This window comes from Synchiropus splendidus, chromosome 3 (assembly GCF_027744825.2).
Source record: "Synchiropus splendidus isolate RoL2022-P1 chromosome 3, RoL_Sspl_1.0, whole genome shotgun sequence".
Taxonomy (NCBI): domain Eukaryota; kingdom Metazoa; phylum Chordata; class Actinopteri; order Syngnathiformes; family Callionymidae; genus Synchiropus; species Synchiropus splendidus.
In genome coordinates, this window is record NC_071336.1 from 13,291,981 (window position 1) to 13,306,999 (window position 15,019).

At 42.2% G+C, this 15,019-nt stretch overlaps 1 protein-coding gene across 2 annotated transcripts in view; it reads right to left on the reverse strand.

The window, feature by feature from the left end:
- Positions 1-13,635, reverse strand: part of htr2cl1 (5-hydroxytryptamine (serotonin) receptor 2C, G protein-coupled-like 1) — a 114,864-nt gene extending 101,229 nt beyond the window's left edge. For both annotated transcript variants that reach the window (XM_053860931.1, XM_053860932.1), the window contains exon 1: positions 13,205-13,635. The gene's annotated coding sequence lies outside the window, so the exon portion shown is untranslated. The remainder of the gene's footprint in view (positions 1-13,204) is intronic.
- Positions 13,636-15,019: the final 1,384 nt, after the last annotated feature.

Below are 15,019 nucleotides of genomic sequence, written 5' to 3' on the forward strand. Positions count from 1 at the left end.
AGTCAGCTCAAGGTCACCTTCACACATGGTCACTACAGTGTGTTTTAGGAGTTTTCCACAAAAAGAATGCAGTAATTCGCATGAAAGTGAAATGAATAGAAACACAGAAAACAACATGCCCGAAAAAGATCAAAAGCGTGGCCTCATGTGATGGTCTAACATGTCTGCGGTGTGGAGGTATTTCATTGCATCTGTTATTACAAAAGGGAGTGCATTGCAGTTATGGCATACTGGAAAGACGATGTGTGCAAAGGTGGGTCTTGGCTGCATATAAAGCTGTTTGTGAACTCCTGCCGACACCCACGTCACAACAGAAGGTTTTAATAGACAACATTATCTATCTCCTTGCCCTCCTTTGAGCTGCTAACTAAAGAGATCAGCTCTTCTGATACACCTGCAGCAGATGTTACTGCAACAGAAACGGTCGAGACAGACGACGGAGTGATAACATTGACAAGTACAGTCTGTCAACACACGTTTCATTTATCCAGATCATCTGCACCTCATCGCAACTTCACTTGATCAATGTTACAATACAATACAAGTTCTATATAAATATAAATATATTAATATAAAAATATATGTAATAATTACCTAGTCTTCTTGGCTGCTGTACAAAACACTGTGTGAAACTGTCAGACAAATGCTCAGGTGAAAGAGAAGCCTCATCTTTCTCTGCATGTTACTGTCTGAAGCATATATTTTAAGCAGAACAGTGGACCCCAACACGACCGTGTCCGATCACAGACTCATAACAAATGTATGTAAGAAAGCACAATGAAGAAACAGTGAAGCTTGTCTCTGTGATTGATGAAGGAGTTAGGGCACATTAGTCCAGATGGTTCCAGTCATTCATCTGAGGAAACACCACTGACTCTCCTCAGTCTATCCAGCCCACAGATCAATACTGACACTGTGGTCGAGTTCAATCATTCAACGTCAGACTGAGAGCAACTTCGAGATAACCTTGACAGATACTCTAATATCTCATTCATTCTCTGGTATTTATCATCCCATCTCTGATTTATGACCTGCAGAATCCGCTCACATTCCAGCTTGACCTCACCATCTGTGCTTTTTCCTCATTTCGTGGAGTGATCTCTTTCAGAAAAATTCAAATAGCCATTTGCTTGACACGGTCGATTCATGGGCAAAACTTCAGCAGCAATAAATTTGTGATTTTCTTGAATCAAAGTCATTTTTCATTTTTCGTAGTAGAACACCTTTCAATTCCATGGTCTCAATGTCCATTATACACATCCATTCGTAAGGAGAAATAAGAATGATTAAGTCACAGCAGTATCTGGTTGCAGAAAGCCAGACAAACAAACAAAAAACTTTATTTTGAACTTCACTCAGGGCAAATGTCATTCACATATTGGGAAAAAAAAGTCTACTAGTGAAGAGCAACCTCCTTATTATTGATGTCCATGTGAGACGCTGTCCAGTAGTGGTAGTTGGTCTGAGACGTAATTGAGCCACTTTATGTCTCTGACATGGAGCTGCTTCATTCCATGAATTGAAATTCACCCGTTCATTCATTTTCTTGTTGTTATTCCTTACATGGGGTCACAGACAGTCCATCACATAGGCAACTATTCACCTTCAGACAATTTACCACCCAGCAAGCACGGAGAGAGTGTGCGACATCACAATGCAAGGAGCTCTAAAGTTGCCCCAAGCTAGAGAGGAACCAGCATCTCAAGCTGCCTTGGAATGGGGCGAACAAAACCAGCCTTTTCTATGGCAGAAACTTCAAGGGGGCCAGACTTATAAGGGCCAGCATCTGCATTAACCGGAGAGCGGAGAACAATGGAAATAAAGGGGAACATAAACACAGTGCTCTGAAGTTTCTGAAGGAAACATTTTTTGCAAAATAACTTAAAGGAACCATGACAGAATTGGACTAGGACAACCTTTTATGAGGGGTGAGTATTTAATTGTTCCACAAAACCAACAACATATTCATCTGGATTTATGTTCTTAATGTGTGTTTGAATCCATAATATCTTAGTTTTAAAATAGCATATCAATTGAGTTAGTCAGTTTATCACTTGCTATCAAAGGTAAAATATAGTTTTTAAAATAAATAACAACATAATAAACAGAAAAGATGAGGTCAGTAGTGTGTGGACATTAAAATATCACATTGAAAACTTTACAAAAACACGGTCACACAGAGCAAGATGCTGCAGCCCTTGGCTGTCAGACAGCTTCACGAAGCCACCAGCCACCACAATACTCTGTGGAGCAATCACTCTTCTTCCTGTTTCCACGCTGTATTTTTCCATAAACACAAGCTTGAATTTATCACCTCAGTAACTCCTTCTGCATTGAGAAAGGGCCGAGAGGAGAAAGGCCATTTAACCTCCTAATATGTTGGAAGATTAAACAGCTCCGTGACTAATAATTCAGACGATAAAAATTGGTCTGGGAAACATCATCAAAGGTTAAGCGCTTGTGATGAATGGACTCACCTCAGCTGTCGTGATGGAGCTCTCGTTCCAATCTGAATAAGGGCTGTTTTTCACGTCGGCTGTGTTCCACTTTTGTTGGGAATACTAACCCAAACAGGTAATCATTCGTTTATCTAAGATTGACTCTGAATTTTAGTTATGATAAATGAAGAAAGTGTTGAGTCGCGATGACCTTGACAAACTGCCATGAAAGCGTTTTAAACCTGGTAGCTAATGTGGCTGGAGGAGCATTCAAGTGTGTCGAACTGCCAAACAGTGGTGCGACTGGGAAATCCCAAAGCCCCTTCACTGCATATATATATATATATATATATATATATATATATATATATATATATATATATTGGACAGTCATGTGTGTGCCTGCTGGCGCATGTGTCTGTCTTTCTGTGTGTGAAAGACAGAATTATGTTGCCGTGTGTGACAGAAAGTGAGTGAGGACTTCACTGCCCCACAGTTTCTTGAAACATAAGATTATCTGAGAGATGAGGTGGAAAGAGAGCAGAAGGTGTCAGAAGAAATAGGCCATTTGGATGTCCAATCCAGATGTCACAGCATTTGACAAAAGGCGTTTCAGATTTAAGGAAGGCGATCAGTGAGATATTTGTTATTATTGTTATTTGTCATGGTGAAATTAGTCGATCCATATTTACGGTGATGTTTTGATCAGATGTGCTGTCAACAACCCAGACTAGCATTCTACCTATTGAAGCACTGTAACTTTTGAGGTCATTTTCTGTGATAATTGGTGTCACATTGAGCAGTCAAAGTATAGATCTATAGCTATTAATATAAAGTACCTCTAGACAGTATAACAGTGGGCCGAGCCAGCGCATGGCCTCAGACCCGAACACTTTCGCATCAATGGGGCGGCGCTTCTCCCATTCATCATGGCTGAAGCAAGAGTTTGTACTGAACAGTAGAAGAAGAGAAAACATGAAACCGACCAATCAGGAGACCAGACCAGAGGGAACATTTAAGGTACATTCACACCCTGGCGTGACCCAAGGACAGCTTCAAGGCTCAGTTGCTGAAATGGCCATGTTACTACGGACCTGTACATCATTCATTGTGTGAGGTTTTTGATGTGCTATCACATGTTGGGGAGGTGTTCCTGTAATGTTAGCCATTTTGTTGTGTTTACAAAAGTATAGTGTAGATATAACCTGTTGAACGAATTGACTCCGACACTGGCCGGTAATGTCCGCGAGGCCTTCAATTCGACAAATTAATATTTTAAGTTCAGTGTCATTTACTGTGTTGATGGATTGTCTGGTTTGCACAGGTGTCACATCTTCTATCTCAACTGTCTCCATGGTCCTGCACGGAGCTGCTGAGAGACGCGCCCAGTGTCAACATATCCAATATCATACCCGGCAGTCATTCTAGAACATATTGAAGAAGACAACTGTGTTGCTATGACGTCTGCCTCCACTGTCAAGTGGAAATAAAACACTGTAACTGTTTTGATGACACATGTTTTGCGCCCCTGATTGAAAAATGTTGAGTGATAATGTAACAAAGTTTAGACAGAAAAAAAGCAGCACCTTTGTCTTTGTTCTGTTTTTGTGTTGAAGATGTCTTCTGTCAATAAACTACAGTGTGAACAGTCATCTGACACGTGCTGCACAGTATAAATAAAGTGTTATTATCCAAGTCGATCACCCTTCTTTTAACTTGTTCAGCCTCTTGTTGGTTCCAGGCTTTCCTCGCTGGCCGGAAAAACAGTTTCAAAGAGACCAAACTTTTCTTCTCTTTGCAAGTAGATGGTTGATTGGTTGTGTATATTACCATGTCAGATTACAGTTGCCCTAGTTTCACTACAGCCCTTCCTCATAACCATATAACCATGTGCGACGGGGGAGCGGGACTGGAGTCAAAGTTTAATAAGCTTTAACCAGTGGTGGCACCAAAAGCAAATATTTTAAAACTGCTGTATGTTGTGTTGCTCTACAGTGGGTGTACCAATACACTGTGTGTGTGAGAGATCGCAAATGTCAAGAGCATAAACGGTCACTTTGACCCTTGGAGAAAAGTTGGACGTGATTCGTTTCCACGCTCTTGTCCAAGAGACTTCAGCTGTTTTTCATTTGCTACTTACACTGTTTCATGATTCAGCATTGTGATGAGTCTCTGAAAAAAGATGTGATTTTCTTGAATCAAAGTAAATTCACAGAAGTCTCCATTTGTTCCACGTTAACGTAACTTCCCTCAGGTTTCTCGGCAACACACATTTCTAAAGAACGCCACAGCGGGATGAGCGGAAATAATAGAGAATTTTGGCCACAGCTGCCGCTGGCAAGGAGGAGTGGAAGAAGAACAATGAAAGAGTGAATTCAAAAGGGGATGCAGAAGAGGATTGACAGACAGAAAGCCAGGGGCTCCAGAGAAGGAGGACGGCAGAGGACGGAATACGCAACAGCAACAGAGATTGGCAAGCGCATCTCAAAGGTGTTACTCATTCATCCCACAGAAACATTTTACCATTTGGTACAAATAAACAGTTGGTATGTTTTGACACTCAGAACAACCACAAAAAGACGTGGGATCAAACAGGCCGACTATGAGATGAATACTCTTTTCAAGCTTTCATTCCAATGTTGGCAAGAAACTGACACAAACCGTGGATGCATGGGAAACAATCAAATGAGCCAGGGAATTGAGAAAGATTCAGGAATAATTTACCGCCTACCTTGAGCCATAACGCCATTATGGGCCACCAAGAATGAAAGTGAAACTTGATCCCACAGGTCCATTGTGTTGCACGTCAATAAGATAGGAGTGCATACACTTAACAGGCACTATAGTTGCAGCCAAGTTGCAAAAAATAACAAATAAAGCAGACCTCTCCTTAAATGGATGGAATGCATTTCAGTTATGAAGTGTAGTTCGCTATTAAATCAAGAGAAAATAAAATAGAATTAAATGTTTTTATCGACGCACTTAAAATTCCAAAATGTTCTACTTTGTTTACAAATAAAAAATAAAATACTGAGCCGCACTTTAAACAAATCATATCTTAAGAAATTGTTATTTTTTTCTGTATTTTATTTTATATTATTTTATAATGTGGAATCATACATTTTCTCCCACATCTGAATTAAATATGGTTTCCATGCCAAGAGTTGAGAGTGTGTATGCACATGTGCTCATCTACATTTTAAGCCTTTGGCAAATGACGTCTGGGAATTGCTTCAAGCCAAGGCACCACTCCCTTTCGCACCACACGTAAACTAGCGATCACCCCACCTTGGGTTTATACAGGAACTCAGTATGAACCCACGGGACACATGCAGCTGGTGTCATGTGACAAAAATGTTATGTATGCTTCTCTGAATACCAGAGACTGACAGCAGGAGCAACATCTAACCATCTATATGTTCAAGGGTGCATGAAACCTCGCCATGGTTGCCTGGTTTCATGGCACATGGGTGTATTCCTGAGTCCGTGCATGTGTGCCGATGTGACAGCGGCAAGCTAAAAACATACGTCATTGTGAAAAGCTACTCGCAGTCGTCTCTTTCGCCCTCCAGGGGATGTGTTTATTTTAAGTGGAGGTGTGCTGGGAGTTAGTGTTTCAGTTGTTCTAGACACCATCAAGAGCCACTAATCTGTCAAACACATGTCTGGGAACAGGCCTAAAGGGACACCGGTAATTACAACAGAAGCATGGCCTGGCAAATACTACTGACATTGATTTACAAGACGTGCTGTACCATAATGGCATACAAACGAAAGATTTCATCCGGAGACCCAGCAACTCTCCTGGGCTAACAGGCCAGCATTAAGTGTTAGATCACATAAGAAGGTGAAATACCTGATGTGGATGCACCACCAAGACGCCACTTGCTTGGTTCTATTGTTCTTTTGTTCAGTAAAACCTCTCATGATGACGCATGATACTGTCGACTGCACAAATAGCACAACCGTAAGGACACGGCATTTTGAACCTGCACCACTGCAAGCACAGTTCACCACATCAGCCTAAAATACAGAGGTGAGCGAATGCCCTTATGAGAGGCTATAACACTCCTCGCAACCCCACCAGTGCTGAGCTCAAGGAGAGAGTCTAAGGACAATGGCATGTTTTTGTTTTGTTTTGGAGCGCTTCTATGAGAAAGAAAGAAAACAAATGTCTAGTTTACTTTGTTTAATTTCATTCTATCTTTCAAGCGCCCAGTTTCAATTGTAAACAAATGAGTCAGCAGTTGTACTTTGGCACACAAATGTTTTATTCTGTATGGTTTCAACAATCAAAGACAAACTCTATTCTAGAACTCATTGTTGGAAACCATTTGAGGTCATTTGCAATGTGCAATTCTATCTGTCTTGATGTGTTCCTGTTGTAAAACAGGAATATAATTCAGGTCAATCCATTGTCATTCTTAAGGGGTAACACACTGATGACCAACAAGTTCAGGTTTGTGCCCAATGTTGAGGCAGAGGTCAGCCTTCCATGTTTCACGTTGACACACAGGTGCTTCCGCTATTCAAAAAGAATAATTCGGGCCAGATAACTTAGTGACCGTGACTAGACGCACGGCCATTTGACATTAAATAGCAACTGACATGCTGTTATAAGAAAAGAAGGCCATCTACTGCCTTAGCGTAGCTTTTTTTTACGTGTTGCACTGCCAATGCAACAACATGCAACACTGAAGGCTGCCTGTTGTTGTCAGTATTGGGCGCAAAATCACCTTTCCCAACATGAGTGTTTAACAACAGCAAGTTGTCAAACATGATTCTGAATATTAACCTCTTTGTGAGCCTTTTACACCCATTCTAATCTTATGAATGTACTAATAATGCAGAATAGATCACGAGGTAAAGCGTGTTTAAAATCTGTCATTAAATCTGACTATACAGTCATATTGCATATACATATACATTAGGTAAAAATCAACTAATGGTTTTAAGCCATGCTGGAATTTTGGATTGAAATCATCGATCATCAGCTTTTCCATCACAGATATTAATCTCCTTCTGGTGCAGTGAGCTTGGTGTCCATCATCTGGATGTGTGAGACTGCATTATTCTGAATTCAACTTGGATTATATTACCAAATTTAATGTATTCCATTTGTTGTTCTGAGCATTCAGATATAGTCAGATGCTTTTAGTGTATTATTTGGATGTGCTTTGCAAGCACAAATGGCAGTGAATGGCTGAGTATGTGAGTGGAATATAATAATTTAAAGAGGATGGAAACACAAGCTCCAGCCTGTTCCTAGTTTATGCTGTAATGACGATTACATTTTTCCTGTCCAAAACAAGGAAGAGAACATGAAGTTTGTTTGGTACCACGATGAGGCAGAAGTGCTGATGGAAGGACCTCTACAAAATAGTAATCCAAGTCAGGGAAGTGTGTAGGAGCAAATCTCATGAGGAGGGAAATCAGAGGAAGATATGAAGAAAGTCATTTTCACCTTGTCACACAAGAATATAAAAAGACGCTCAATTGTTGAATCACCTGGACTGTGTATTAGAACACCGCACACTGAAACATCGTAACATGTCGGGTATTGGAACTCCCCCGTGCTTTAACACTGTTATTAGACTTAGTCTTATTCAGTTACAACATCAATTTCTGTTTTTATATACGTATTGTTCAATTGTGTCACCTGAACTGTCCAAAGCAAAAGATTTACTTTTGTTGCTTTGTACTCAGGTGCTGCAATATTGCTCCGTCATACCCATGAAAATGAGTATGTTTACTTTCTATCACAGAGGTGTTTGTGACACAAGAATACAAATGACTACTTTGTGACAAAAGTAAATCTCTTCGTGATAAAGATTAGTATGATTCATTCATCCATCCCTTTTCGTCTGCTGTCAAAGTTTGGCTTTTGGAAGCAGCAGTCGAGGCTGCAAAGTTCCAGACATGCCCCTCCCCAGATGCTGAGGCCTTGGCAACATGGACTTTTTCTATCCTTTTCCTGTAGCTTTATCTTGGCCGATATCAAATTTCACTCCAGGCTTGCTGGCTGGAATGACAATGAACATCCCTTCTTTTTTTTCAATCTGCTCTCGTGGTGGACCTCCTTGATGAGCTGCCCAAGAGGCCTCCTGCTAAGGTTCTACTGTGTCTCTCCAGGATGTCATCGCAAATGCGACAAGACATTTTTCCCACTTGCTCTTTTTCTCGTGACCACTATCCTCTTTCACCTCACCAGGATGGATGAGGCAGCCTCCTCAGGACTCAAGATGCCAATTTGCCAGGCTTCTTGGTAGAAATTCAATTCTTTAACCCCAACTGGGACAGTGCACATATAATGGAGGCCAACATTTGAACCCATATTTCTCCTAAAATTCCATGACCCGGCATTTATTTTGATACCTTCTCTAGCGACAGGTGGCGGCAGCGTTCCGGAACGGGTCGCGGCTCCTCCTGTACCAGAGAGAGTGACAAATCTTCTAATGATGAGTGGATCCAGAACACCACCAACATTTGATACGATTAGTGACGAAAAAAAAGTGTTTTGGTGTAATTTTACTAACATACACACAAATGCTGATGATCACAAAACCTCCTTGGTGAAATCAAATAGTTCATATACATTAGATTGTTTGCAATAATGGGCTCCAGATATTGCTTACGTCATGAATTGTTTTCTGTCAGAAAATGTGATTACGTTCATAATATGAGAAAAAAAAAGGTGGTGCTGAACTGAAGGTCTAAACAGAGTCATAAAATAGAAAAGCGACTGAGAAAAACTGCCAGATTGAAATGAGTGATGAAATGATCTTTGCATTTAGAACGATCCCTCAGGTGTGCACCTCTGAATCCTGAGCATTTAATGCAGCCAAATGTGTCTCTGTGAGCACAGAGGAAACAACTAATAAAAGGGAGATTAAGCATAAACAATGCCTGGAGGAATTTATCTATGAGTGGGGGTGGAAAAACTGGGATTAGAGTAGATTATCACAGTCAATGTTGACCTTGAAATATTAATTACCAGATTGAAAAATGGCAGTTGGTGGTTAACAGAGCCAAAGGTCAAGAGAACCATTAATTGCTCAGCACGTCATCCCGCTGTGGCGACCTCAGATTTTTCATTTTCCTGCATGTGTTTTCCATACATTGGACGTCCATCATCCCATGACACCGTAATCTAATTTGTGAGCTCGACTGGTTGTGCATAAATAAGAGTTGGACAAGGAAGAAAGAAAAGAAAATGTGCCTTAGCTGTTTGTGTATTTGGTGGTATTTACAAAGACTTTTACGTTCAAGTTAAATACGGCTTGCTTCAGTTAAATAATGACCAAACTGCGGTGCGCTCACTGAGCATCAGCTTCTCATTTTAAACCCCCAAACACACACAAACTCACGAATGGAGCGATGTAATAAGACCACAGGGACCTTTGTTTTAATCTCTTTTCATTCCTGGGGGGTAAACAACACCTCCATGAGACGAACATTGAGGACTTGAGGATGGTACGTCCAACCTAGGAGTGAGTGCGCTGACCCTCGAGCACTGCCCTTATGCTCTCTCCTGCAGCTTTAAGGTCTGCAGGGCCAGAGCGGCTGTGGAGGTGACTGCTGCTGTTCCGCATGGGCTGTCACTTCAATCTTGTGCCTCTCGCCTCAGATAGACTGAGGCAATTCAGCCAAATTAAATCCTTTTTCTGTTGATCGACTGAATCACGCCCGGCCATTGCGTCTAATGGAAAATACACCAGGGGGTGCACGCAGGGTGTACTTAAGAGGACATGAGTATTTGTACTGATGGTGGGAAGGCAGATATGACTCAGGTGGAGTGAGAGTTTCATAGGCCAGCATGGATTCATGCAGAAAACAATTTGGTGCGAGTCAACATGAACAATAATGCGCACACTTGCACCTTTGGGGCATGTTTAAACATTCTTTCAGGAAAAAGCATTGCTTCTACATAAATGGAAAACTTCAATAGAAGCACATTCCAAAGACATTTTTAATTTGAAATAAAGCAAAATTTCTCGGCCCAATGAAAACCCGAGAACCGTCCGCTCTGGCACTTGTAAGTCTGCTTCTCGTCTTCATGTCTGTGAACCACTGTCCTGTAAGGCTTCCTTTCTACTCCAGTAGATGCCTTGACATCTCAGATGCCCATGTCAGTCTGCTCCACTCATCCCGACAAGCCCACACTCTATGCACAGCAGATGATGATGAAAATCTGAGTCATAACTTACCTTGCAATGTTCTTCTTCCTGCTGAAGTTTGTGATAGCAACAGGTTGTGTTGCACGGCATAAAGATACCAGAACGATATTGTGGCACTGCTCCTGTCTCCTGACTAATGAAGTTAGAAAATGTGTATTCCACATCATTGGTGGCATCACTTCCTCTTTGGAGCAAATGGTTACATTTTCACAGAAAGGCTCTTTTCTGCTTTTTGTGTGCAGAAATTCATTATGATCTTTAAAAAGTCCCAGGGAAGACATTGCATTGTTCGTGTTCATCGAGCCATGGTTTGTTTCTTCAGCTGTGTGTGTTAGTGGTCAGAGCCAAGACTTCTTCAATCATCTACACAGGACTATTCCATATGATGTTAAACATAACTTGTCACTTTTTACCCGTCTCCCTGGCAGGACCTTTATAAAGTGAAGTTGGAGGCAGCTAATTTTATGAGTCAGAGTTTAAATAAATGTAAAACTATAGGCGTCACACAGCGAACGACAAACACAAAGGCTCTTAATCGGTAAAACATATTGTTCCCTGCATGTGCTTTTCACCCCTGAACAGTATGAACAAATGGAAATGACAATCTCCATACTCTACAGTTTAAAAACAGATGAATAAATAAATAAACATTGCAAAAATATAGCCTCTACTGGGAGACCAGTCTTGTGTATCAGTTCTGACAAAAATGAAATAGCCTCCCGCTAGTAAACTCCTGTCAGCACCATGCCATGGTAAAACAGCAAAGCAGGCTGCAGTCGCAGAAAAACAAGTCCTTGCTGGTGAAGCATCGTTCACTGAAGACGTATCTGGACTTCAGAGGGTAGACATGAGAGTAACTGGTCTGAGCTGAAGGTGATACGACTGCAGCTCGCGAGAGTGAGCGTTCAGAGTGATGGACCAGCACATATTCAAATGTGCATCGGAGAGATGAACATGGATGTAGTCTTGAAATCATTCATGAAGCACAATCGAAATGCAGCTTTACTGTTTGATGATCAGATCTTAGGAAGATTGCCGCTTCTACATGAACCACCGTGTTCTGCTAATCATAAAGGTCCTCTCCAGGTGCGGCAGCTTCCTTCCAAAAAAAAAAAAAAAAGATTCTAAATTGAGTGTTTGTCACTCTGAATCACCTTAGATGGGCTGAAGAGTGGCTCACAGTGCCCTCAGTCTTTCACCAGATGAAGCAGGATTAAACTCCACCCTCCTCATGCCTGGCATTTTATGGCTCACTGATGAAGTACTCAATAATGTTGCAATGGTGAAGTCAGCATTGACATTTTGCGTTTTTTTTTTTTTTTTTTTTGTGGCACAGGAATGCGCTGCCTGCCTGCTTTTCTGGTCGGACAATTTGAGATGTTTTTTGAATTGTGAAATGACCTTGCATTTACGACATGCTGACATGCTACTTGATCGTAGAAGTTGTTACTTCGATGGGACAAGTCTGTATCACCACATTGAGGTTCTAATAGAACCAAAAAATCCCACCAGCCATTTTCAAATATTGGACAAATACATTTGTTTTCATTGCAAATGTAGATTTTGATAACCGTGATCGTATCGTTGGGAATAGGGACGATACCACTGATAGGTGCAGATGAGCTCACCAGCTGGACGCGCTGTGAGCAGAAGTACTTCAGCATTATGGCAGTATTAAGACAAGGAAGCAGTGAAACCGATAGCTGAAACTGCTGCATGCCATTGTTTCTTTGTCTCAATTCAGACTCCAAGTCTCTATGGGAGCTGCTGGTCAACAATATTCAAGAGTTCCAAAGTAGATTAAGACGGAGATGGAATATGAGCAGTAAAATACAATTTGATGTACAACTGATGAAGCAACTTTTACGAAGGTGTGTCGTGCAAACAGGAGCCCCAGCGACTGAGTTTCCAGAAAAAGAAGCCTCTCTGTGAAGGGGATGATGAAGGTCTAAACCGACCTGCTCTAACGCTCCCTGGAGACATGTGGCTGAACTGGACCCTGGTTGACAATGGCGCACGCAGGCGCACACAGCTCATTTGGTGCAGGCTTTTGCTGCTTGGATGAGACCTCAGCAGAGCAATGATGGGTAGTGGAACGGCCACACCCTTCCATGATGGACATCCAAACAACCACGCACACTGTCAAACCCATGTGCTGCAAAAATGAAAGCGCATTTTTTTGCCCTCAACTAAATTAACCGGACAAGCTCACAGCCAGAGTCTGCAGTGGTGATGTAAATGTTCTGTGACTTTGTAAGTACAAATAAAGATGCGTAACATACACTGGCGGCTGTGACTGACTGGTGTTGCGATGCGTAAATGCGCAGACCCCAATCTAAGAACTAAAGCCACCCTCCGTGTTTATCTCCGTCGCACTTCGTCATTTCCCACCAAGTTATTCAGATTCAGTTTGGCATTTCGACTCCGATGGAATATGCTCATGAATGTATTTGCGAACCAAGCGCATCTCCAACTCAAACGCATCGCCGCGTCATTGATCCTCTTTCAAAGACGCATGAGCGCGCACTAAGTCTCACGTTCCCTCCTCAATATTAACAGCTTTCCAGTCGAAACAAAAGCTCGACTCACCCATGAAGACACGCGATTGTTCCTCCGTTGTCCCACAAGTGTGCGTCCTTCTCCTCCGGTGTCTACATCCTCCTCACGTTATCGGGATAACCCCGCGTCATGCTTTGGAAAAGGACGGACGAGAGTCGCCACAGAAGATGCCAAAAACTTGATGCCGCCTGGAGCGATGAGAACCACGACGAGGGTTCCAATCCAGCTGAAGAGCAGATGTTGCGCGCGGAACACCTCCGGTCCTGTTGCGCGCGCCGAGGACGCGTCAAACTAAAACTGCTATTTTGTCAAAACACGAATTAACCAGTGCGAGTTCGAATACAATCGTACATTCAATGAGGTGAGTTTAAACCTCAGAGGACAACGAAGAGAGACGAAAGGCGGCCGAATGAGACGAGGAGGGAGGAGAGATGAAGAGAGAGAGAGAGAGCGAGAGCGAATGAGACTGCACACTGACTTGCTTCATCGACCACGAGTTGACTGTGGCTGCCACATTGCAGGTCATTCAAACCAGCGCGTATAGAATTCAAAGCACCACCGTTGTGTTAAATATGCCGCTGGCCTTCTTCTTATCTATTCATTATTTTATGCATCCTTTCAGCCGCTTAAAGTTTATAAACAAAACACTTTCAAATGCAGCAAAGACTGAATTGAAACCATGATGGTTTCAACTGATCAAAAAATATAGAGGAGCTTAAACAAACCTGCTTGTTAATGAAAACAAAACGGACTCATGTGTCATCTCAGGCAGATGTTTGTTAGAGCATTGCAACTAGGAAGTCGGTGTAACATTGAAACCACAAGCCTGATGTGGCTTCAGGAAACAGTGTCCTCTGTAGGTGGGCTCTTGGTTTAAAAGTGATGTGGTGGTTGAGTGGTTTTCCACAGAACTCTCAGTGTAGCGACTGTTGGGGAACTGTCCGCTGTGAAATGGTGGCTGCATAGACCGCGGCGTCTTGAAGAAAAAAAATCCATCCAGGGAGCCTCCGTAGTTGGCTCTTGATCAAAGGTGAATGCATGTTCCTCAGCCAAGACAAGAGTTGTACACGCTTACTGTAAGTCGTCGCGGAACTGCAAGCAGAAGAATCAGATCTTTTGTAGACCGAGAGCGCCACCTACTGAGCTCTGAAAATGAGGACGGTGTTTTATGAAGCTTCATCTGCCCATCCCTGATAGCGACCCACAGAGATGACAGCGTTCAACTGGTTGTTTGTTTTTGTTTTTTTTGGAAGTGGATACTGTAAAAGGGAACTTGAGGAAAGACGTGGTAGCAGATGCTGAAAAGAACACTGATATCATAATCTGTTTAGACTTGTATTTCCAATAAAAGGAGGATATCCATTTTGTTTGGCCTTTAACTCTAAGTGTAATTCAATGTTCACCCCTAGCGAGACAAGAGGCTGAGCCCCTGATTCACAGACTACAAACAGAGTTGCTGGCAGCTGCACCTTTTTGTTTCATTTTCACTGTTACATTATTGGCATGTTGTTCACATCAAAGAGCTCAATGTTTTCACCTGTGTGTATTTCCAGCACTTCCACCATGGCTCATGTGTTTCAGGAGCTGCACGCTGAACCTGTGACCCGCTGTGAAAGCAAGGGCCTGTCAGAACCTCACCAAATTTTTGGATGTAATGCAATGAATAGATCAATGAACGTTGGCTGAGTTGAGCAGCATTGATGCTTGGGGAGTCCTCATTGCTTTAGGAGCAGTTCAGCTGTTCTATTGCGTTCATAGCTTAGAGGAATGTCGTGGATATGTCCAGTGATTTGCTGTGTGTTTACCCACTTCAGAACCACTATCTTAATAGTGTCGTTTCTAAAG